This window comes from Mesoplodon mirus (assembly GCF_964341445.2).
Source record: "Mesoplodon mirus genome assembly, chromosome: 9".
NCBI classification, from domain to species: Eukaryota; Metazoa; Chordata; class Mammalia; order Artiodactyla; family Ziphiidae; genus Mesoplodon; species Mesoplodon mirus.
The window spans coordinates 77,857,242-77,882,606 of NC_138985.1; the positions used below are offsets into that span (position 1 = coordinate 77,857,242).

The 25,365-nt window shown below is 40.6% G+C and overlaps 1 protein-coding gene across 1 annotated transcript in view; it reads right to left on the reverse strand.

Moving 5' to 3' along the window:
- IMMP2L (inner mitochondrial membrane peptidase subunit 2) overlaps positions 1-25,152 on the reverse strand; it is an 889,815-nt gene extending 864,663 nt beyond the window's left edge. The window contains exons 1-2 of the mRNA XM_082631606.1: positions 25,097-25,152; positions 24,495-24,566 (exon numbers count right to left, since the gene is read on the reverse strand). The gene's annotated coding sequence lies outside the window, so the exon portion shown is untranslated. The remainder of the gene's footprint in view (positions 1-24,494; positions 24,567-25,096) is intronic.
- Positions 25,153-25,365: the final 213 nt, after the last annotated feature.

The window sequence follows — 25,365 nt, forward strand, 5'->3', positions numbered from 1 at the left end:
AATAATCTTGACTTACACCACAAATTTATATATATATATATATATATTTATATATATATATATATATATATATAAATACATACATACACACACACACACACACAGAGGGAAGGAAGGAGAGAGAGAGAAAAGAGAAATGGTCCTTGCCCCCACTAGACACTTAAAATCTAAGCAAGACAGAGAATTAAACAGGCATCAATTGTGGTAGATGAAGGAGGGATTAATCAAATTAAATTTTTTTTTAAGTGGCACAAACAGGAAAGAGATTTATTTCTTTCTCATATAAAAAAATTCTGGAAGCGGGAAATTCAAACTGACCCTGTATTGTCCACCATGGCAATTCACCTGCCTTTTTTTTTTTTTAACTATTTTATTAAGGTATGACTGACATACCAAATGCTGCACATATTTAATGTATCCAACTTGATGAGTTTGGAGATAAGTATACACTCATGGAACCATCACCACAATATATTCCATAAACATACCAGACACCTTCAAAAGTTTCCTCCCACGCTCTTTTAATCCCATTAATTTTTGAACATCGTATTTAATTATATATACTCAATTTAGGTAAGTGGAGGAGAAATGCAAACAATGAGGAAAGCAGGTCTGAAACTATTTTAGATACATTGTAGCATTGAGCAAATGGGAAACCCTGTTAGCTGGGAGCCAGGATGCTCTCTATGGAAAAAGGGAGATATAAATACACAGCAGGGGGCTTCCCTGGTGGCGCAGTGGTTGAGAGTCCGCCTGCCAATGCAGGGGACACGGGTTCGTGCCCCGGTCCAGGAAGATCCCACGTGCTGCGGAGTGGCTGGGCCCGTGAGCCATGGCTGCTGAGCCTGCGCGTCCGGAGCCTGTGCTCCGCAACGGGAGAGGCCACAACAGTGAGAGGCCCGCTTACTGCAAAATAAATAAATAAATAAATACACAGCAGGGAGCCAAGGAAGAACCGTCTGGAGACATAAGAGCAAAGATACCCCGGTAGCAATGACTATATCTAGTACCTGGATCTTAGGTTCTAATACCATTCCTCACAATAGGAAACCAGGGCTCTTCAAGAAAGGGTTGATTCCAGGGCTGGGCAAGCAAGGTATAGAATGAGCCTGGAACATCTTGTTACGTGAAGTGCTCAGAAAAACAATGGAAGCACATGAAAAGGACACAGGGGCCTGCTTGAAGGTGTTCCTACAGGTTAAATATGAAAAAATGTGACCATCTAAATAAATAAGGTCAGTAATGATTATAAACCACTGAAAAATACCTGTGGATCTGCTTATCTTCTGAAATTGGGCAATATTAAAAGAACTGGGTATTTAGCCTCAAAAAGTAAACTGGGTAATGCTAATTTAATTTCATATAAGTAATTAATACCATGAAAGTATTCTATAAACTGTTGTTTAATAAAATGCAAAATAGTGTTTTCCTTTGTGCTCATTCTCAGACATACGTTTAGAAATGCAGTTTCCTGGCAGGGAAATTTTTTTCAATTCATAGTATCCTTCTACATAATTTCCAAAGTATAATTGTTGACCTGACTAAATAAAGTTTTCCACTGCTCTTTGATTACTATATCAGCACATCCAACTGTCAAGTGAATTGGAGATTTTGTGAATCTGAACTATTTAAAAGGTACAGTTTTAGTAATTATTATTAGTACCAGTAGTATACAATGATTGGACCTTTGCAGGTTTAAGAAACAGCTGATGTTAAAATTATCTAAACCTAAAGAACATGAGGCCAGGGCAGGGCACCAGAGTGATGATTACCACAAAAGAGAACTGAGTTGGCATCTCTTCCTTCAGTATTTACTCCTTTCATGTCAATAAACATTTATTGAGTACCTGTTGTGTGCTGGGCATCATACCAGTTTCTATACTGAAAGAGTGAAGACATATCTGTGCATCTATATAGATACTGAACGTTAACCATTGTTCTTTTGAATTACTCTAGCCTTGTGAGGGCCATAAAAATAAAATAAAGATGGATTTCATAAGAGACAGACGCAATTGGGGATGTTATGGAAAGACAAACTACACAGTATTCTATATTCGGCCCATCTACTCTCAGAGAATGACTCCATCATCCAAACAGCTGCCCCAAGGTCAACATGGTAGTTAACCAAAGGGCCCTCTCCTGAAAAAATACAAATCGTAACTTCTCTGGCTTGAAATTCTTCAATAACTTTCCACTTCCTATAGCACAATATCAAGCTCTTTACATTTAGCATACACAGCTAATTATGATTAGGTCCCTAGTTTCATTACTTCTACTCTTTCGTTAGCACGTCACACTCTAACCAAACCCAGCAACACACAATTTCTAGATTGTGTCATGCTTTTACTTGTCTCTGGGCTCTTATACATGTTCTCCCTTTTGTCTTCATCACTCTCCCTACCTTTCTTGTCTTGGCTACCTCTTATGCATCTTTCAGGTCTGCTTGGATGTTACTCCACCGGAAGTCCACCCTGACTCTTCAAAGCTGAGTTAGATGCCCCTCCTATGTGTTCTCACAAAAGCCTATGTGCCCCCTAGTGTAGTATTTATCACACCTGATTTTCCCTTCCTCACCTCCAACTGGCTGTGAGTTCTGTGAGGGCAGGGACTCTTGTTCGCTGCCATACCTCAGTGCCTTGCACTGAAGTGTTCAATATTCAATACAGTGTTATTAATGAAATTAACAAAACATTTCCAATAACATTACTAAAAATAATTCTTTAATTAACGATTTTGGTAAGCTAACCTCAAAATTTCCTGTCCATGTAAACTATCTAAACATTAGATTCAGAATGTGATGGATGTGGGGGATGCATGGGTTGAGAAAAAGGCATTACCCAATCACACGCAACAAACTGTGTGTGTGTGTGCGCACATGTGAGCATGTGCATATGTTTATCTGATTATCCCCATCTCTCACCTGATAGTTCTACTTGGTAGTTGAAGATATTTACGGAGAAAGTGGTTTTCTAAAAAAAAATTTGTGTGCGTGTGTGTGTAACTTCAAGAGGTTTTTTTGGGTTTTTTTCTGGTGCTTTTTTTCTTCAATAAATCATAGCACAGCACTCATGTCTAAAGGCAGTAAAGATGGGTAACAAGGATCAAATAACTTCACAACCCATTCAACTACAAGGCATTATGAATTTTCTTTTCAATTAACAGCTTACTTTTAGAAAGTACTTAGCTTGTTTTTCCTTTAAAAGCAGTGTTTTTCAATCCACGCTCCATGGTGTCCTGAGGACTCCCTAGAGGCTTTGGGGCCAAAAGGAGCAGGCACTAAGTGAGCAGAGCTTTGAGCCCCAACTCCCTGCTTCAATCAGAGCTACTCTGCTTTTATCTGTTGCTTTTTATAATAATAGAATTCCAAAAAAGATTTTCCTTGAAGAAGAGTTCACTACATTAAAATACGAAGAAAAGAAAAAGGTTAAAAATCACCACCTTAAAGAGTCAGTGGTGGATTGAGGCTCACACTCTATAATTCAAGTCCTTAATGTCTTTCATATTTCTTGTTTATTTCTTGTACATTCATCTCTGTCAGGTTTATTGGCTGGTTTATTTCTAAAATGAGAAATACCATTTGAATACAGAAATATCCAGGTAGAGAGAAAACAACATGAGTTTTGAGAAGTATATTTATTCTCTGATGCAGCTGTTTCTAAATTAATTTATCTTATAATGCTTAATGGCATAATTTATGTACCAATCTTCAAGCTAACGATTCATAACACAGAACACCAAAATAATCTAATTGAAAAACAGAAAAGCCCACTGTAAATGCCAGCTGCTGCTATGTTTTCATGTACTATCAACAAATATCTCATCTTGCTTTAATATTGTCTTAGGAAAAAGACTGTCTTAAATGGAAAACCCCACCAAACTCACATTTAACTAGCAACTTTAGCTATTTTACCAAGAAACAAAAGGGGAACAAGGTAACTGAAACCAGGGGGTCCTCCATCATGCAACATTCAGAAGACCAGTGGGGAGAATTTGATCTGCTGATGAACACTCTCATGGATGAGAAGGAGAAATGGGATTCTCTCAGACAGAAACCTTCTGCTGTCCTATGCACACCAGCACAGGGATTGTGGAATGGTACTCACTGGAAAACACCTGATAAACACCTGCAATCAAGTCCCAGCTCTGTAACAGTAAGTTGGGTGAATCCGAAAACTTTAGAGGTGAACACATATAATTATTCATAAGATATACTGAGCTGAGAAGGGTTAAAAGATAAATTGAGGCATATTAAAATGTTAAGCATTTATCTGAGCAAATATCAATTCAAATAGGGCAGTGCCGAACTGGAAGTGGTTAGAAGTGCTCCACCAAGAGGAGTTCAGGGAAAAGGAGGAAGCAAAGAAAGGAAATAATTGATTGGCTATAGGTGAAAGCCTAGTTGGCCGTTGGTGATTGGTGGTCCTTAGGTTTCAACTTTGTAACCTTGAGGCATCTACAGGCTTAGATTTCGGCTTAAGTAGGTCACCCCATGGCATTAGAGCTACCTCAGTCTAATGGCCTCCTTGTTTAATTTAACAGAACAACCAATCTAATTTTCACCTCTTCCAGGAAAACTTACATGAGTACTCTGACCTACAGAGCCATCTTTCACCCTCAAACTCCTCTGGCATGTACTGGCCACACCCACATTTGCCAGCCAGTATTGTCAGTTAACTTTTTGTAGAAGGTCCACTCTCTCCAACTAGATTGTAAACCACCAAAGGGTGGTATTCCTCCCAATACACCCTAAAGATATGAGAATTTTACTGAGCATTTGCAGGTGCTAAATAAATACTTTTTGACTGCTTGTTTCATTTTAGATATGGTTTATATTAATACCCACTTACAATGTTGACGGAAAGACAGCTTGGTATGGCTGTGTCAGACACTCCATTCCTTTAAATGACAGTCAGGAGCATAAGGGAAAAATTGGGTGGCCAGAGCAGTCTGTTTTGAGAGCCACCCAATCCATCTGAAAGTACCTCCATGCATGTGTCACCCCCAAAGAACAAAGCACCCATCCTCTCCTAGAGCTAAACCTTTCCTCCTCTTCCCATGCTAGGGACCAAATTAGAAATCAGAAAACTTGGATTCAAGTCTTAGTTATGCCAAGGACTAGGCAATTCATTTCATCTACTGGAGTAGACTGCCTCTAAGGTTCTTTGCTCTAACTATCTATGATTCTATGAGACTAACTTCAAGCCTTTTCCTTCTATATCTGAAATCCATGGAATGGCCCATTTCTCCCAGTACTAAAATTACCTGTCTTTCGTGATACCACCCATCGTCATCATTGTTGCATCTGTGCTCCAAGACCTTTCTGACTTCTGCTGCAAGGTTAACATACTCATGAAAGTATGTTCGCTTCTAATGATGACACTTAAATATCTCATCTGATCTTTACTTCATACCTGTGCTCATTTAACAAATACACATCGCGTGGCTAATTGGATAGCACAGGACAACACACACACTTGGGGAAATTTCTAATATATTCCTGCTTTCAGCAGCAAAGACAAGTACGACCCTATTTACAAAGAAGTACCAGTAATAATAAATAAAATTAAACTATTTTCATGTTGGTCACGAAATAGGTTATATTCAACTTAATCAACAGCTCAGTGGCCCTGAGAATAATTCCCTGACCTTTCCAATTTTGTAAGAAACTTATTTTTATTGTCTAATCAACATCAAATGATATTAGGGAATGTCACAATGGTTGTTACAGTAAATGGCTTAGAAAGAAAATCCAGTAACAATTTTCATAGATTTGGGGGAACATATGAGCTAGATAAGAATATATGAGCCATACAGAAATTCAAAGCAATTTAAATTAATATCTATCAGTTTTGAATAATGAAGAAGTTTTTCAGAACCTAATGTAGTTTTGTTCTGCAAAAAGACTAGGCATATCACACAAAGACCTTTCCCTAGCCAAGTAACTTGTTATCCAATTAATTAAAAAGGAAGGTGGCAATTTCACTTCTTCTTGTCTAGCAAAAACAGCCATGATAAAATCACAGATGAAAAGGTCAGTTTTAGAAGTGAGATGTAGGTAACTGAATCCTCCAGGAAATATTTAAATGTTATTTTTCCTTGGCCAAAATTAGACCAACATTTTGCTACATCTTGGGTGTTAACCCTAGTACCAATATTAAACAGTTGCATAAAAAATTTTGACTAACAGAACAATGAGGTTTTGCTTCATTTTTAACAAAGATAGAGTGATTGGCCACTCATACAAAATCAGCCAAAAGTACTCTTCCACAAATTATTATCAAATCTATAAACTCTGAAAGAAGCATTAACTGGAAAGAAAGAAAAACTGTAAAAAAACAATTTTGTGAAACCAATGAAATAAAAATTTTAGTCTAGTGAAGAAAATTCATTTTGTATTGTCTAAAATAGTATATCGGGCTTCCCTGGTGGCGCAGTGGTTGAGAGTCCGCCTGCTGATGCAGGGGATACGGGTTCGTGCCCCGGTTCAGGAAGATCCCATATGCTGCGGAGCGGCTGGGCCCGTGAGCCACGGCCACTGAGCCTGCGCGTCCGGAGCCTGTGCTCCACGATGGGAGAGGCCACAACAGTGAGAGGCCCGCGTACAGCAAAAAAAAAAATAAAATAAAATAAAATAAAATAAAATAAAATAAAATAGTATATCACTATATCAATGATATTACAATAAACATTTCTGTTATTTTAATTACATCAAATAATCCCTACACTAACTCTATTTTAATCCCTAAATACAGATGTAAACTTAGGCTCAGCGTATTTGAGTAATCTTCCTAAGGTCACACAGATATTAAGCAGCAGAGCTGAGTCTAGATTTTCTGGCCAGTGGCCTGCACACTTAGGCACTATTCTCCACTGCCTCCCAGTTAGTCACCACTCCCAGTAAATATTCACCACTCCCGGTAAACACAGAGCAGGATGAGTTATTGATTCCATAACTGCCATTATAGCATTGAGATGCAATTTATATGAAGTGTCTGCATACACAATTAGTTCAATCCACTATATAAAAGGTAAATGCTTAAGTCTCATTCATTTCTAATAAATTTTCAAATTGGGAAAGGATACAAAAGGAAGAAAAGTACAAATCTATATATCATATCAATTAACAGAAAAATATAATTAGAGTTGTCTTTGGACTTAGCAAGTATTGAAAACCCTTACTGTCCTGCTGTCCTTTCAGCCCTTTGAGTTGCCTGTTAGAATTTGACATTTCACTGCCGAAACAAAAGAAAGGTGGAAGATATGTGCATTCCAAAGCATTGTACCCTTCTGCAATTTCCCTTCCATATTTATTACCCGGATCTTTAAAACATTCAACTAGAAGCTAAATCAATTCAAAGGTATGTGTAAAATGTAAAATTGGAAATGCTGCAAAATCAACGTGACCTTTAAAGTGTAACATTCCCCACAATCATTTAGTTAATACTAGAAAAACATTTTACAGTGTTTAAAGCATAATCTTCATGTGTAATATTTGAAGCAAATATAAAAGCAAATACAGAACAAAGTACTTAAAAATCAACCACATTTTTAAAACAAAAACTGCAATTAATTTTAAACTACCACTTTTTCTGTAGTAGGTACATTATATATATTTTAAACATTCATAACCTATAAGGGTACTCTGCTTTTCAAATACAAAACTGATGAAACCACTGTCACCCTACCCCAGTCACCTCCTGCAACTGGTAGGGCCTAGTTGTATGACTAATTCTCCCCCAGTTTACCCATATTAGTTTGCTTGAGAACAAAACTATGTATCGGGCAAAAGGCCAAGATGGGCCCTCTCTGCGAGCCAATAAGACCACACTTGATTAATCCCCAAGGCACTGGTCTCAACAGCACATTTTCAAACCAACCAGACTCCTCAGTCAAAGATACTTTAAGCAAAGATAATAATTAGGTAGTCGATATTATCATAAAATTAAATTTTGAATGAGAGCAAATGTAGTCTTCCATCTTCAGATCCAATCATACATTTGTTAAAAGTAAAGATATGCAAATCAATGCTAATAGGTTGGCAAAATTTCCCTAAGAGAGAATCACACTTCAGATAAATTGCCATTCATAATTTTTTTTTTCATAATCAAGTAGCAACCCTTGAGAACCTCTCTTTCCCTTTTGACTACTTTGATTAAGTATTTTCAATAGAAGCTGATCAGAAAATCAGCTGCACCTCTCCTAGCAGTAGAGAAAAATTAGCAAGAAAAATGAATTCAGAATCCACCCCATTCCCATTTACTAAACAGTGTAGCTGTGTATATCCCATTGCCTTTAACACCTGAGAATTAGGAAGAAAAAGAGTTCAAGGAAACAAACTGAGCAATCTAATATCTGGCTAAAGGACAAATTCTATCTTTAAAATTGAATACAGTTTCTATCAACTCTAGGAATTCAGTTCATATTTCTTTAATGCAAAGAGTGAAAGAAGGTTACAGCATGAAGAGACAAAACAGTGAAACATCAACCAAGCAACTAAATTAGATACCTCACCTGTCACAGAGAAAATCAATAAGGCTCAATGAATTTATATTGTACACAGACTTACTTAAGGAAAAACTTTGAAATATAATGTCTTTAGCTTTTTGTGTACTAAACATATTCTGCTCCATTGGCTGGAAGAAAACTTTAAGAAGATGGCCTCTGGGTAGAGGGCAAATAGGACTCAAGCTATACTTTAACAGAGAAGCAAAACGAGATGGGAGAAAAGCAGCTGGGGAGGGAAGGTTTATATGCCACTTATGTAAAAATCATACACGTTGGCTTTTTACTGGGAAAGGAATGTAACCGGCAACACTAAGAATGAAATAGGCGGAATCACCTTGGCAAGAAACAAAACAGCAAGAGGATTAAGTAGGCCTGAGAGCGGTTTACACCCGCAAACAAGAAAAGAGTGAGACAAACTCAGGTAGGAAAAAGACAAAACCCCAACCTCCTCTCTTACTCTGTGAGAGAGACAGAATAAGACACACCACCAACAACAAAGAAGTCTCAACCTAGAATTCAGGTGCTCTGGTTCTCTCCCTCCCTCCCTCTCCTTCTCTCTCTCTCATACTCTCAGAGCAAAGGGACAACATATTTTACAACATTAACAGAAAACCAAGAAGAAAACAGCTATGCCTGGTTGGTCAGCTCTGCCCACAGAGGCTTCCTACAAACTCCATGGAACCTCTTTTGACCACATCTTCATTTCCCAGAGTCAACCACAGAATTTGTCCCATTTTGTCTGACAAGAGAGGGATTCATGGCCACTGTGGTAAAGCAAAGGCACAATCCTGCAAAATGGCTACAGTTAAGGAGTCCACAGAATCTCAACAGGCTCCTAAGTAATCTCCTTACCTCCCATATGACACTCTATCCTTTCTAAAAATATGCCTTTCTCAAATGTAGACCATGATACTACTCAATTCAAAATCTTTCATGACTAGATATCGAAAAAGTCCAAATTCTGTGACCCACCATTCAAAGACATTGAGAATCTATCCTGATTCTTTTCCAGTATCATCTTGTTCTGTTCTATGATAGTATCCTTCACCTTCCCTGTTTTTTGCCTTTACTTGTGCTACTCCTTTAGCCTAGAATTTCTTTCCATCCTCTCTACCGCATAAGTACTGCATTCTAACACCAGCTCAAGATATCACCTCCTATTGTGCGAAGTCGTAGGCAACCTCCCTTAGCTACATCTCATTCTGTGCCACACCAGAGCTTTGTTTATACCCATTTTAGACACAGATTATATTCTGAATCACAGCCATTTATTTACATATTCATCTTCCCTACCTCCATACCACAGGGTTCTGGGGGGTGGGGGGGTGGAGTTATATTATCTTTTTTTAAATTGTGGTAAAGTACACATGGTATAAAATTACTGTCTTAACCATTTTTAAACATACAGTTCAAGTGATAAGTATATTCACATTGTTCTGTAACCAATCTCCACAACTCTTCATCTTGCAAAACTGAAACTCTTTACCCAGTAAGCAACACCTCCTCCTATTCCCTCCTATCCCCAGCCCCTGGCACCCAACTTTCTACTTCCTGTGTCTATAAATTTGACTATTCTAGGTACCTCATATAAATGGAATCATATAGTATTTGTCTTCTCATGACTGACTTATTTTGGTTACCATAATGTCCTCAAGGTTCATCCATCTGCAGCATGTGTCAGAATTTCCTGCCTCTTTAAGACTGAATAAAATTCCATTGTGTGCATATACCACATTTTGTTTATCCATTCATCCACCATGGACACTTGGGTTGCTCCCACCTTCTGGCTATTATGGATAGTGCTGCTATGAACATGGGTCTTCGAGATCTTGCTCTATTTTAAATTCTTTAGGGCATATACCCAGAAGTGGAATTGTTGGATCATATGGAAACATTATTTTCATTTTTTTGAGGAACTGCCTTCCAAAGCACCTGCAGCATTTTACATTCTCATTAAGAGTGCACAGGTTTTTCCATTTCTCCACATCCTCACCAACACTTGTTAATTTCTGTGTTTTTTAATAATAGCTATCCTAATAAGTGTGCATTTCCCTAATGATTAGTGATTTTGAGCTTCTCATGTGCTTATCAGCCATTTACATATCTTCTTTGAAGAAATGTTTCTTCAGGTCCTTTGCTCAATTTTTAATTGGACTGTTTGTGCTTGTTGTTGTGTTGTACGAATTTTTATGTACTCTGGATATTAACCCCTCATCAGATATATGAACCAGAACTCTTTTTTTTTTTTTTTTTGCGGTACACAGGCCTCTCACTGTTGTGACCTCTCCCGTTGCAGAGCACAGGCTCCGGACGCGCAGGCTCAGCGGCCATGGCTCACGGGCCTAGCCGCTCCACGGCATGTGGGATCTTCCCAGAACGGGGCACGAACCCGTGTCCCCTGCATTGGCAGGCAGACTCTCAACCACTGCGCCACCAGGGAAGCCCCAGAGCTCTTTTTTAATTCACTTTTCTATTCCCTAATTTTTCAGAGTTGGCTATAAGTATTACAGAAATATATTTTGAGTTGAAGATGTTTCTTCCTTTTTTAGGTTTTCTTTTTGGAGGGGGTCGGGGGGTATAATACAAAATTCAGGATATCCAAAAAGGGGTATACAGTGGAAAATGAAACCTCTTCCCATCCCTGTTATCCAGCCACCAAGTTTCAACCCCCAGAGGCATTTTTCATTTTCTTATAATTCCCTCCAGAGATACTCTGTGCATATACAAGAAAATACGTATCTTAATTTAGTCTCCTCCAAAATAATAACCTACTAATACCCACTGTTCTGTACCTTGCCTTTTTGACTTAATAATTATTCCATTTCGGTGTATATAAATTGCTTTATTCTTTTTAACTACTAAATATTTCACTACATGTACCATAATTTATTTAGCCAGTCCCCTAAGGATGAGCACTTGTTTCCAATTGCTGCCAAGAATATCCTTAAATATACATTATTTCACACAAAATATCCTTAAATATACATTATTTCACACAAGTAAAAGATTTGTGGGTTAAATTCTGGTAGGGGTATCAAACGATATGTGTATTTTAAGTTTTGATAACTATTTCTAAATTGGTCTCAATGAAAACTACAAAAATTCCTACATCCATTAGCAATAATGACATTGCCTATTTCCCCATACCCTCAGTAACACCTCATGTGTTCAAAATTTGTTTCTTTACCAATTTGATAGGTTAAAAAATGAGTATTCACTGAAGTTTTATTTTGCATTTCTCTTTTATGAACTGCCTTTCATATCCTTTCATATCTTTGTCCATTTTTCTGATTGTTAGTCTTTTTCCCACTGAGTTGTTGGTATTTTCAATATATTTATGAATTAGCCCTTTTCCTACAGTATGAATTTTCCAATTATATGAATTAATATATTTATGAAATTAGCCCTTTTCCTATGATATGAATTGCAAATCATCCTAGTTTGCCGTTGATTGATTGATTGATTCACTTATTTATATATTTGTTTGTTTGTTTGTTTGTTTGTTTGTGGCTGTGTTGGGTGTTCGTTTCTGTGTGAGGGCTTTCTCTAGTTGCGGCAAGCGGGGGCCGCTCTTCATCACGGTGTGCGGGCCTCTCACTGTTGCGGCCTCTCCCGTTGTGGAGCACAGGCTCCAGATGCACAGGCTCAGTAGTTGTGGCTCACGGGTCCAGTTGCTCTGCGGCATGTGGGACCTTCCCAGACCAGGGCTCGAACCTGTGTCCCCTGCATTGGCAGGCAGACTCTCAACCACTGCGCCATCAGGGAAGCCCTGCTTTTGCTTTTTTTTTTTTTTTTTGCGGTACGTGGGCCTGTCACTGTTGTGGCCTCTCCCGTTGCGGAGCACAGGCTCCGGACGCGCAGGCTCAGTGGCCATGGCTCACGGGCCCAGCCACTCCGCGGCACGTGGGATCCTCCCAGACCGGGGCACGAACCCATATCCCCTGCATTGGCAGGCGGACTCCCAACCACTGCGCCACCAGGGAAGCCCCTGCCTTTGCTTTTTGATATAGTTTTTTTTTAATCTGTTTTTGGCAGTGCAGAATTTTATATAGTCAAGTTTTACTATTCTTCTCTTTTACGGTTTCTGAGCATTTCTTACTTTCTATTCCCACAATTATCATAGTGAAAATCCTCACTACCTTGTAAGTAAATTACAGCTTCCCAACTGGTCTACTTTTCATTACTCCCTCTACCTTCCAACTGATCCTATACACTTGTCAGATTAATCCTCTTAAAATACTGTACATCAGTAGAGACACAAAAATTTGAGATTACAATATAATAAAGATGTCAACTGTCCTGACAGGAAATGACTATTACAGTTTTGTCTTGTACTAATTAAGCTCTCTGGAGCATTCTCAAACTCAGAAGTGTAAAGTTTTCTATAATTTTAATTCATTAGAATGTCACTGACCACAGGTCTAAGTATTATAAAAGAGAAGGACATTTTGATTGAAAACTAGGATTATATTCAATACACCAACTGCCTCAGGATTTCAACTTCACAGGACTACTATTTTTATGCTTTCCCCCCAGGATCTTTCTACCAAACTCTACCCTGCCTTAGTGGCTTCAACCACACAGAGGCTGGTCATAAGAGATTTAGAACCCAGGTTTTTCTCACCATAAACAGGAAATAATGTGTCTCTGACTCTATACAGAATGTGACACTATAATTCATGCTTTTGGAAGGAGGACTAACATTTCAAGCTGACAGCTAGGTAATAAATATGATTAGGAGCCAAGCACGCAAGCAGAATATCCCAAAATGTACACCTTTCATAAGAAGACACAAGCAGGCTTAATCAGTAAGACAAATTCAGATTAAAAAAATGCAGTTCCCCACCACCACCCCCGGCCCCAGGCACAGCTAAATAAGCATCTTTTCAGCAGTACTACCTTCTTAACCCCAAATCATTATTTCCCTTGAGGACTCTTCTACAAAACTAAAAAAAAAAGAAAAAAAAATTTAAGTTGGAGACAGTAACCAAGTACGACTCATTAACCAAATAATTTTTCACATTTCTTTGTAATGAGTTAAAATTTACATAGGTTTCAAATAAACAGCTTAAATACACAGTCCTCAAAATTAACCAATGAAGTACATTTTAATCTCCATTTTCCCAAAAGGAAAATGAAATTCAGAGATCAAAAGTTCATGTTCACATAGCTGACAGTAGAGCTAGCACTTGAATAAAAAGTCTTCATAACCCCATTCCATATTTTTGTCACTATACATCACCACTTTAATGTCTAGAAATTTACATTTAATGCCTATTTTTAATTTCAAAATAAAAGTTTTAATAAAATGTTTAGAGTATTAACATTATGCAGCCATATACACCAGATATGCCTCAAACTATTAATCTTCTAATGTGTTTTCATAACCCATTTGTTCAGATTATAGTACTTCTCTTACCCGTAAAACATACCCATTAAAAACACAAGCTAATTCGTTTATAAAGTGCTTCAAACTACTCTTAGATAATAACAACACTAAATTGTTAATATTTAACAAACCAAATAATAGTTATTTAGTATCTTAATCTGACACTAATAAAACTCTTATTAAAGTAACTATTAAACAAATAAGTTCTTGGAAAAATACCAAAATACTTAGTAAATAATCTGCTACCACAGGCAAACTAAAAATTCAGGCATACATATGTGTGTGTGTGTGTGTGTGTGTGTGTGTGTGTTCCAAGTACCTGATATTCTGGAAAAGGCAAAACTATGCAGACAGTAAAAAGATCTGTGGTAGCCAAGGGTTAGGAAAGAGGGATGAATGGGTAGAACACAATGGATCTCTAGGGCAGTGAAACTACTCTGTGTGATACTATAATGGTGAATCCATGACATTACACATTTGTCCAAACCCATAGAACGTACACACCAAGAGTGAACCCTAGGGGCTTCCCTGGTGGCACAGTGGTTGAGAATCTGCCTGCTAATACAGGGGACACGGGTTCGAGCCCTGGTCTGGGAGGATCCCACATGCCGCAGAACAACTAGGCCCATGAGCCACAACTACTGAGTCTGTGCGTCTGGAGCCTGTGCTCCACAACAAGAGAGGCCGCGATAGTGAGAGGCCCGCACACCGTGATGAAGAGTGGCCCCCACTTGCCACAACTAGAGAAAGCCCTCGCACAGAAACGAAGACCCAACACAGCCAAAAATGTAATAAATAAATAAATAAATAAATTTAAATTATAAAAAAAAAGAGTGAACCCTAATGTAAACTATGAGTATTAGGCATAATGATGTGTCAATGTAGGTTTATCAATCGTAATAAATGTACCATTCTGGGAAGTAATGTTGACAATGGGAGAGGCTCTGCATGTGTAGGGGTGGAGAGCATGTGGGAAATCTCTGTACCTTCTACTCAATTTTGCTGTAAACCTAAAACTACTCCAAAAAATAAAGTATATTTTAAAAATTAAGGTAAATTATCTGTGGCAGCTCTAATCTGTTCAATCATTGCTTCAGAGGTCCACTTTCACCTGTTTAGGAAAGAACACCCTTGGCCATCAACCCTAACCTTCAGAGACATTCTGCCTCACACACCCACCGCTCCTCCCAATCCTGCTCTGCCCCTCGTAGCCTGCTCAGCATCTAACATGACATTGGTAGACTAAGTCCAAAGACACAGAGAAAATTAAGTATAGACAACAGATGGAGAAGGCAGGTAGTGGCTAAGAAGGTAAAGAATTCCGAAAGAGGGAAATCTGCAGAAAAATCCACAAGAGAGCACAGAAAACAATCCTGAGATGCTCTGAACTTACTGGTCTACATAATGTGAAAATCATATGAAATTAAATTGTCCTAAAATACAAAACATGATATTACAAGCATTTCCCTTCTTTAAAAAATGTCTTTGCTGAACATGATTCCAAAACTAGACCTTGATAATGTGTTTACAATGTGTCCTCCAGCCACAAGATGATTTTTCAAAAGTTGACCATAAATGCTATAAACATTTTTCAACAGAAAGATATATAAAAGTGTGTGTGTCAAAGTGCCATTACAAAGACCTGGCTCTCAGAATAAACTTTTGGATAAAACTGCAAAATTTTAATTTTTATGATATATTACATGGAAGAAAGATGTACATTTTTATCTTCTAGGTATTCTTAATCTCAGACGTCAGAAACACGCTATGAGTTACCAAACTGAGCAGGAGTTCACTGAGATCTTGAAACAGTCACACGGAATGACTGCAGTGGGGTGGGGGGGTGCTTGTTTGCTCTGTTCATCAACGAGGAGGCCAGGCTAAGCACTGGCAGACCAAAACACCTGAATCATTTGGGAGAGGCTAAGGACTCCGGTGGCAAAACAGGGATCCGTAAGACAGGCTTAAGAATGGTTCTGGCAGGAGTCATCACCACCACCACCACCTGAGCAAAAATCAACCTTCTGTATCTAAAGTTTCAGGGGAGGCACAAAGGCTGGAGTTTCACCAGCAATCCAACTCAGTTCAGCAAATACCAAGTAAGCACCAACAAAGTACCCAGTGCTAGGGTAAAGGTGCTGGGGGACACTGAAGAGAACTTGGTCTCTTGGTATGGCACTCTGGGGAAGCCTGAGTGAAGACAGCTCGTGGAGAGGAACCAACTTGCCAGCACCGACTTGCCAGCCACTATGGAAGTGAATCTTTTAGCCCCAGGCACACCTTCCACTACCTGCACCTCCACCTGGTATCTGCTGACAACCTCAAGAGACCCTGAGCCAGAACCACCTGAAATGCAGACCCATAGCAACCATGAGATAATAAACGATCACTGTTGTTTTCAGCCACTAAGTTTTCGATATGGTACAAAGCAACAGAGAACGAACGCATCCAGATTTTACATAAAAGGCTCAGAGAGGCTAACTTACCTACTACCACATAGGAGTGAGCACTTAAACCACGTCGGGGGCTTCCCTGGTGGCGCAGTGGTTGAGAGTCCGTCTGCCAATGCAGGGGACACGGGTTCGTGCCCCGGTCCGGGAAGATCCCACATGCCGCGGAGCGGCTGGGCCCGTGAGCCATGGCCGCTGAGTCTGCGCGTCCGGAGCCTGTGCTCCGCAACGGGAGAGGCCACAACAGTGAGAGGCCCGCATACCACACACACAAAAAAAAAAAAACCACGACGGGAACCCAGTCTCTAGGCTTTAGATTGAGTTTCCTTGTCATTAAATGACACCACTTCTCAAGTAAAATAGTTATAATACCGTAAGAATGATCATTTCTATATGATTACACGACCGGCACTAACACACCAGGCTTTCCACAGCACAGAGATACAGCACATGTCCCCGCATACTTAACAGACATGATGAGACCTGCAATATAATTGAATTTGTGACTGTTCATGGTACTTTTTGGGGTTTTTACTATCTTCTGAAAGAATTCTGGTTTTTTTTTAAGTGTACAGATTTTGAAAATAAAAATCTAACATATTTATAGCATGTTAATACTAAACAATTACATTATTGACATTGAGGATATTTATACACTTTACAATCTTAATCACAATAAACATTTGTGTAATTTTAAACAGAATTAATATGTCACACTAAGAAAAGTTCCACTGCTCATTGTTTCTTTAAGGATTTGCTTTTTTTTTTTTTTTTTTTTTCCCGTACGCGGGCCTCTCACTGTTGTGGCCTCTCCCGTTGCGGAGCACAGGCTCCGGATGCGCAGGCTCAGCGGCCATGGCTCACGGGCCCAGCCGCTCCGCGGCATATGGGATCCTCCCAGACCGGGGCACGAACCCGTATCCCCTGCATCGGCAGGCGGACTCTCAACCACTGCGCCACCAGGGAGGCCCAGGATTTGCTTTTTTGCTTTAAGTCTTCAACTTTTAGCATTACACAAACATAGTAAAATATATTATCAAAACGCTCATGATGGTGAAATCTTAAGTCCCGATCCATAAAATGGTTACTATCTTGCAGGACAAGGTGGCTGGCTCTTAGACTGTCTACTCCTAGAGAAAGTCAATGGAACATTTCACTGTTACAATCACATCTGCATGTAAATGTAACTTAACTAAGGACACACTGTTATTAAAAGGAATTGCAAGAATTCAACCTACAATTTTTTAGCTCCAAACCTGACACTTTTCTTCTGTACCATGTTTTAGCCAGTGGTTCTCTACTCTGAATGCCTAGGGCACTGTGAAAATTACCCATACTTGGACATCATCCCCCAGAAATTCTGATTTAATTGCTTTGGTCTGTTTTAGCCATCTAATATATAATAATCCAGTGGTGATAAATTCACAGAAAGTTTATGCCACAAAGGGAGAAACTGTGGATAACCCTACATGTTAGCTAAAACATCTTTATCCCCTAAGACAAAGATACCTTGCAATAAACAAAGCAGAACAAGAAGGAAGAAGAGATGGGAAACTCAAACCCATTCTGCTGCTTTCATGGAGCCACCAAGGAATATTTTATTCCCCTGATTCCTCTCCCTGAACCCCATCACCCCATACCTTAACTCCACTGCAAGCTTTAACTCAAGCATCACCTCCTCCATGAAGCCTTCAGGATCACACAAAATAAAGAAGCCCATTTTTCGGCATCCATCTTACCCTGAACTCTACCTCTAAATAGCACATACTGCACAAGGCATTTATTTACACATCCATTTCTCTTACTGGCCTGAGGGCTCCTTAACGGTAGGGTCCCTATATTATTCATCCTTCCCATCTTATATATCTTTGTATCCAGAGCCTTGAAGATAGATAGTAGATATTAAAAAGTATTTGCTGAATTGTATGGTTTTTTTTTTTTTCTATGTTTGGTATGGTTATTTCCCCCTTGGCCTCCTAGTAGACACTCTTCTGAAATTTTTCAACTTCTCATAAAAGAAAGGGGACTCCCCCTCCCCCCACAACTGGATTAGGTTAGAGAATAATGTATGCAAAAAGGCCAGACATGTTGAGAGCAAGATAGCAGTGGAACCCTAGGCCAAGAAAGAAGAGGATAAATGGGGTAAAATGAGATACCCGAAGGTAAGATCAGGTATGAATTTTTTTTTAAGGGAGATTAGGCAAACAAAGGGACAACTTGATTTTTATTCACAAGGTGTGACAAAGAACACTGATTACAGGCAACCGTATTTTCGTATTTTCGACAGAGCTTTTAAAATTCTGAACTGAGGACCAATGAAGCCAGAAGCTCTGAGGAAGAACCCAGGCCTATCTACTCTAGCCTCACTCCCTCCCCTCCTGTTTACCCCTTCACCCAGGGCAGTTCACTCCGCCCCAAACCTGAAAAGTTTTGCTTTCTCTTTTCTCCCAGCCTCTCTGGTCACTCTCCTTCAGCATCCTTACATCTTTTTCTTGGTTTGTCCCTAAAATGTCAATATCCTCTAGGACTTACTTTCAGCCTTTTTCTCTTCTCTTTCTATGCAGTTCCTCTGAGAACTTTTATCCTTACCCGTGCCTTCAACCACTCTCCATGTGGCAAGCACTCAGAAATCTGTATCTCCAGCCTCCCCAGCTCTTGTGATGCTCCAAGACCGTATCAGCTGCCCCCTAGATGTCTCCAACTCACCAATGACATGCCCCACCAGCACGTTAAACACAACGTGTCCAAATCTGAACTATCACCTTCCCCCTCAGAACTGCTTCCTCTTCTCTTTTCCCTCCCACTACCCAGAAACCTGGCAGGCATTCTAGTCAGCCTCTCTCTCCCATTCCCTTTACATTCAAACAGTTGCAAAGACCAGCCAGTTCTCCCTCCTGCTAGATATTCTCCTAAACATTCTCACTTCTGAGCACCCCTACTACTTCTGCCTTTGTCTGTGCTCTCAACCTCCTATCATCCACGCTAACTGCACTGTCCACTCAGGCTCCCAATCTTACCCCATCCTCACCCCCACTGTACCCCAATCTACCCAGCACACTGCTTTCAGGGTGATCTTTCAGGCCATTCACATTTCTTCAGTGGCTCACTACAACACATGGGATGGGAAATGCACCCTGAATTAGCTTTCTACTTTCATCTCCTCTCACTCCTGACTTTGCCCTTCACACTCTAATATAATGACCTACCTACAGTTCCCAGAACACACTATGCTCTCATAATACCACACGACTATTCATGTTATTAGCTCCACCTGGAAATGCTCTGTGCTGCTTGTCACCCTGCCCAATCCTACTCAGCTGTCAAGACTCGGCTCAAACACAACCACGGCTAAAGCCCTTCTCTGGCATTCCTGTCAGGGATCAAGAGCTTCTGCTAGGCTTGTTTTGCATGTGTAGGTATCTCCATTAGAGCAAATAGCAAACAATATTTGAACTGTTGGTCAAGATGTCCTCTGTCCTATAGACTGTAAGCTCCTTGGCCAAGGAAAGTGACTTTTCAACTTTCTATCCTCAGCACTAGTTCAATGCACACAGCATACAGAAAATTTCAAAAAGGCATTAATGTATGAACTGTAGGCCAATGAAAGGAAAAAAGATCAACTGGACTTTAAGTATAGAAAAAAATCTAGATCTTAAAGAAGTACAGACATCTATTATTAAGTCCCACCCATTAAAAAAATAGAAACATATGGTTATTAACATAGTACAAAGGTGACAAAGAGAAAATCTGTCATTGGACTAAGCAGGCAATAAGGAGCTAAGAGTCTCCAAGGGAGCAGCTGACAAAAGATTAGCAGAAAGGTCAGAGACAAAGGTGGTTCTTTCTCTGAGTCAAGTAATTCATCAACCTGAGTCCATGGACTGAGCAAAACACTGGCACCTTCCTCTCTCAGTTCACCACTCCTCCCTTTTGTCACGATTCTCCATACCCCTTTCCCAGTCCCACTACCAAGTCCCAGCTTCAGTGGGTAATTCCCTTCAGCTGGAGCCACAAGCCTGGGATATAAGAGATGGGAAGTCTTTGTTCTCGTGGCCAGGACCTAGAGGAAAGAAAATGAAACTGCTATTTACTGAGAACCTATTTTGTACCAGACATTGTGCTACTTTAAGAACACTCACTGGGACTTCCCTGCAGTCCAGTGGTTAAGACTCCATGCTTCCACAGCAGAGGGTGTGGGTTCTATCCCTGGTCAGGGAACTAAGATCCCGCATTTCTGAGGTGCGGCCAAAAAAAAAAAAAAAACACTCCCTAAATCTCACAGTAATCATTTATAATTAGTACCCCATTTTACAGATGGGAAATTTGCGTCCAAGGTCACACAGCAATGACAGAGCTGGCCCAAGAACCCAGGAATATTTCTCCAGAGTATTTCTACACCCCTGACCACCTCAAAATGGAGAGATGTGGTCCAGCCATTCTAGGTTGCAACTCAGAATACATTATTCTCTAAAACACTATTATAAGTGTTGGTTACAGTCTATAGTATCACTAATACACAAAGGCACACAATGAGTTAGCAAAGCTTTGGGGTCCTAGCCTGGAAATCTAAATGCTATTTGTTATTTTATTTGTTCAACATGACAAACAAAAGTGGTCTTGAAAATTTATTTGGAGAATACAAGGAGTTCTTAAGTGAGGCTTTTCCTTAAGAATATTTTCTTCCACAAAAAATCACCAAGGATAGAAACTATTTCACCTTGTTAACTTGTAAGAACCATGACACTAGAAGACACCTGTGGAAAATATGCTCATCTGACCAGGTGCTCATTTACAGTGTGCTGTCATTTGAATAAAACATCATACTAAATCCTACAGACCACAGCTTATGATAGAAATGCCACAAACTACAGCAGTACAGCTGATATGCCTGTAATCTACTGACAAAAATGTAGTCTTTAGCAAAGTGAAACCAGATGTCTGGTGTGAAATCACATGTCTGTGGACTTGTCTTTCTTGGCTTCCAGAGCAGTATTAGCTACACTAAATACACAGCTTAGCTGTATATTAAACCCACGACTTGGCAAAATCATGACAGTTTGGACATGAAGCATCAGAATTTTTATTGTAATTCTTATAAACCAAAGACATTTCTGAAATAAAAATCCTAACTTTAAATACTCAGCTAAATGTGGCAGTATGTCTTTCTCACTGTGGGAACAGTGTCAGAGCTTTTTAAACACATTATGGAAACCCTTCCCCTTCACTTTTCAAGCTGACACTCTTTCTGCTGTGGAATGATCTGATAGAAGGAATCAGGTGTCAGTCCTTGTCCCAGAAATTCTAGGATCAGATAGAACAGGTGATCACCTGTGAAAATGCAAATACCCAGGAAGCTTAGCACCTTTAGGAAAGCAAGTACTAGACTGCTTTCCACAATCACAAGCCAGATCAAAAGAAAGTGGGTGACCCGATAGAGAAACAGGGAGGGAAGTTAATAGTATCTGTGTGCCAGGCACTGTTTTTACACTTTCTTTTTAATATACTCATTGTTCTGTCTTGATAGATGAGAAGTTAGGGGCAAAGAAGTTTTAACTGGCCTACAGTCGCAGAGCTGATATAGTAAGAGCCAGGATTCACATCCATGTCTGAAAGACTATAAAAGCCATGCTACTTCCACACAGGATTTGGAGTGGAACAAAGGGCAGTGGTAAATAGCCAAGAATATGGAGGTAAAAGGCAGAAACCTACCATTTTTACCCAGCAGTGGTCGTCTGAGACTGATTTCAGATGAGACTCACATTCTACCTCTTATAACCTTGCAAGATTTAATTTTAAGTAACTTTGTTTTTACCTTATATAACTTTTGTAACCAAAAAAAGACAACTTGTTTCACTTCAATTAAAAAAAAAAAAAAAAAAAAAGAGGTTATGGGAATTCCCTGGCAGTTCAGTGGTTAGGACTCCGCACTTCCACTGCCGGGGGCTTGGGGGTTCAATCCCTGGTCAGCAAACTAAGACCCCCACAAGCCACTCGGCACGGTCCAAAAAAAATTGGGATTGACATATACACACTACTCTATATAAAACAGATAACTAATAAGGACCTACTGTATAGCACAGGGAACTCTGCTCAACACTCTGTAATGACCTATATGGGAAAAGAATCTAAAAAAAAAGTGGATATATGTATAACTGATTCACTTTGCTGTACAGCAAAAATTAACACATTTTAAATCAACTATACTCCAATAAAAATTAAATTAAAAAATAAATTTAAAAATTAAAAGAAACAAAAAAAAGTGAGGTTAAATGTAAAGAAACCCACACAAGTGCACAGCCTACTTTAGCATTTATTTTCCTAAGTGCATCATCCTTAACATTGCCCATGCTTTCTAATCTTAGGTCATTTTTCTGGAACAATTCAAAAAATTATCCTCATCTAATTATAATGCTGGTTCAAGACATTTATTACACTGGAAAATGACTATAACTTTACTACGGGACACAAATCACCATGGTCAGTCATCCCTGAAAGTTCATTTCTGAAAGTATCAGTAAGGCAGGAAATAACACTGTTCTCCCACACCACTGCTACCACTATCAGCAGTACAGTGAAGGTCTTCTACATTAACACTTAACTATTCAGAAAAACCACAGAAAACCGGTAAAAGGCCTGCCCCCAAATGGCCATCTCCAACAGTCCCCTCATTCTCACCACCTTACATCAAAGTGCTCAGCACTCTGGTAAAAAAAAATATCTACTGAATCAATAAATGAACCTATCACCAATAAACAACTATTTCCTGTTTTTTTCAGAAAGTAAGTTATGTGGCCATCTGCCAGTTGAGCACACACAAATAAGAAAGGTTCGGGACACAGGCAGCCAATGTCAAGATGCCATGGAGGGCAATTCTAGTTTTCCTGTGTAAGTATCCAAGAATGTGATTTACAAAATCCTTGCCTGTGGCTTACCTGAATTTTAACTAATTCAAAACATTTCTTTATATGGGACACAGAGGATGCATAAGGTGTTTCCAAACTTCTGAGAGCAGTTGTGTCTCATTTCACTAATACTAGGGGAAGAGGGATCATGGAAAAGTTCCAGAGAAGAACCGTTAAAAGAGCCCACACTGAAAAATCACAGCAAACCTTCAAAGACTTCAATATGCTGTTTGGCAACGTTTCAGAAGTGAACAGAATGCTGGTGAGGAGGTATCAAAGTGAAAGTCAAGAAAAGGCCCAGTCTGGTCATTTCTCCCTCCCAAAATACCTTTCTCTATGAGCTTAAGAGAAGATCCCAAAAGAACTTCAACACGTGTAACACTGTTATTAACTTTATGCTTTGGAGTCCTAAAGGATTTTTACAGGAGTCCCCTTTTAAAGTGTAAAGATCCTTGGGGGGCGGGGAACTTCCCTGGTGTCGCAGTGGTTAAGCATCCACCTGCCAATGCAAGGGGCACGGGTTTGAGCCCTGGTCCGCGAAGATGCCACATGCCGCGGATCAACTAAGCCCGCACGCCACAACTACTGAGCCTGCACTCAAGCCCTCAAGCCAAAATTACTGAGCCTCCGAGCCACAACTACTGAAGCCCGTGTACCTAGAGCCCGAGCTCTGCAACAAGAGGAGCCACCGCAATGAGAAGCCTGAGCACCGCAACAAAGAGTAGCCCCCGATCGCCGCAACTAGAGAAAGCCCATGCGCAGCAGCAAAGACCCAATGCAGCCAAAAATAAATAAATAAATAAATTTATTTTTAAAAAAAAAGATCCTTGGAGGGGTTCCTGTTCATTATCAAGGAGAGCCATGATGCTTTAATTTCAGTCTCAGAGATTATTCCAAGTTAGCTAAGAGATGGGGGCCTGAGACAGACAACTACAGGACAACTACAAGACAGACAACTGCCGAGAGGTAAAGGGTAATGACAGTTTTCTGCCAGGTCAAGTGACTAAAAGGGACCTATGCCAGCTGTCAAAGTCCCAGCCAACTTACGGACTCCAAAACACCTGGAAAAAAAAACCTCTTCGACTTGGAGCCTGTGACCCTTGAAGGTGGGCCTTAGGTTCCTGCTGAAAACGTACAATTTGGCCCCAAGATCCAAGGGCAGTTCTGGATCTAGTCCTTCTCTCTCTGGCTCGCTCTCTTTCAGGATAAAGTGCTAGCTCCTTCCACCCCTAACCATTCCTTACTTACCCTTTCTCCCGTTCCTCCTCGGTGAGAAGGGGTAAGTGGTTACTTTGTGCCCTCTCCCAATTTGGCCAAAACCTTAAAAGTAAAAATGACAGAGACAAACACGTGTTTTAAAACCCTGACGTTCAAGCCTCAGAACTCCCACCACTCGCCCAACGTGTCTAGACAGAAGGCAGCGCGTCTCCACAGCGCTCCCTCTCGGCCAGGACTTGGGCCGGAGTTGTCCCCTCAGGTGGGGGGCACGAAGAGAGGGCGCGACCTGGGGTAGCCTGGCCAGCGGGGAGGAGCGGGTCGGCTCCGGGCCTGGCGTCCCGGTCTCCGGGCTCCGGTTTCCGACCCGCGTTGGCGGAAGGAGGAGGGGTCCGGGGTTGGCCGCCCCACGGGGCCTCAGATAAACACGCGCACGCACACACGCTCGCAATCACCGCAGGACTCACGGCCAAGCAGCCCTCCGCCTCCCAGCAATGCTCGTCCCCTCTGGGGCTAACTCCGGGGTAAGGGGCCCAAGCCCTGGGGGCCACCAAGGGTCGGCAGCGGCACCCCGCCTGCCCACCCCAGCCAACCTCACAGCCCCCTACCTACCCCCAAACCCCCGCCCTCCGCACCCGCGGCGCAGCTCTGCCCAAGAGAAGTCCCCGCGTGGGTTCCGCCCTCCGCCGGCGGCAAGCTCCGCCCCCGCCCCCGGAGCGCGGGAGCTTCGCGAAGCTCCGCCCCCAGCGGTAAAGCTGCACTTCCGAACGCCTGCGCGGGTTAGGCCCAAAACCCGGCCTGGATCTCAAACGGATCAAAAACAACCCTCGCTTAGCAGGCAATTATTGAGCACTTGCCCTGAGCTCAGCGCTGTACTAACGGCTGAGGGAGGGCAACAAAGAGC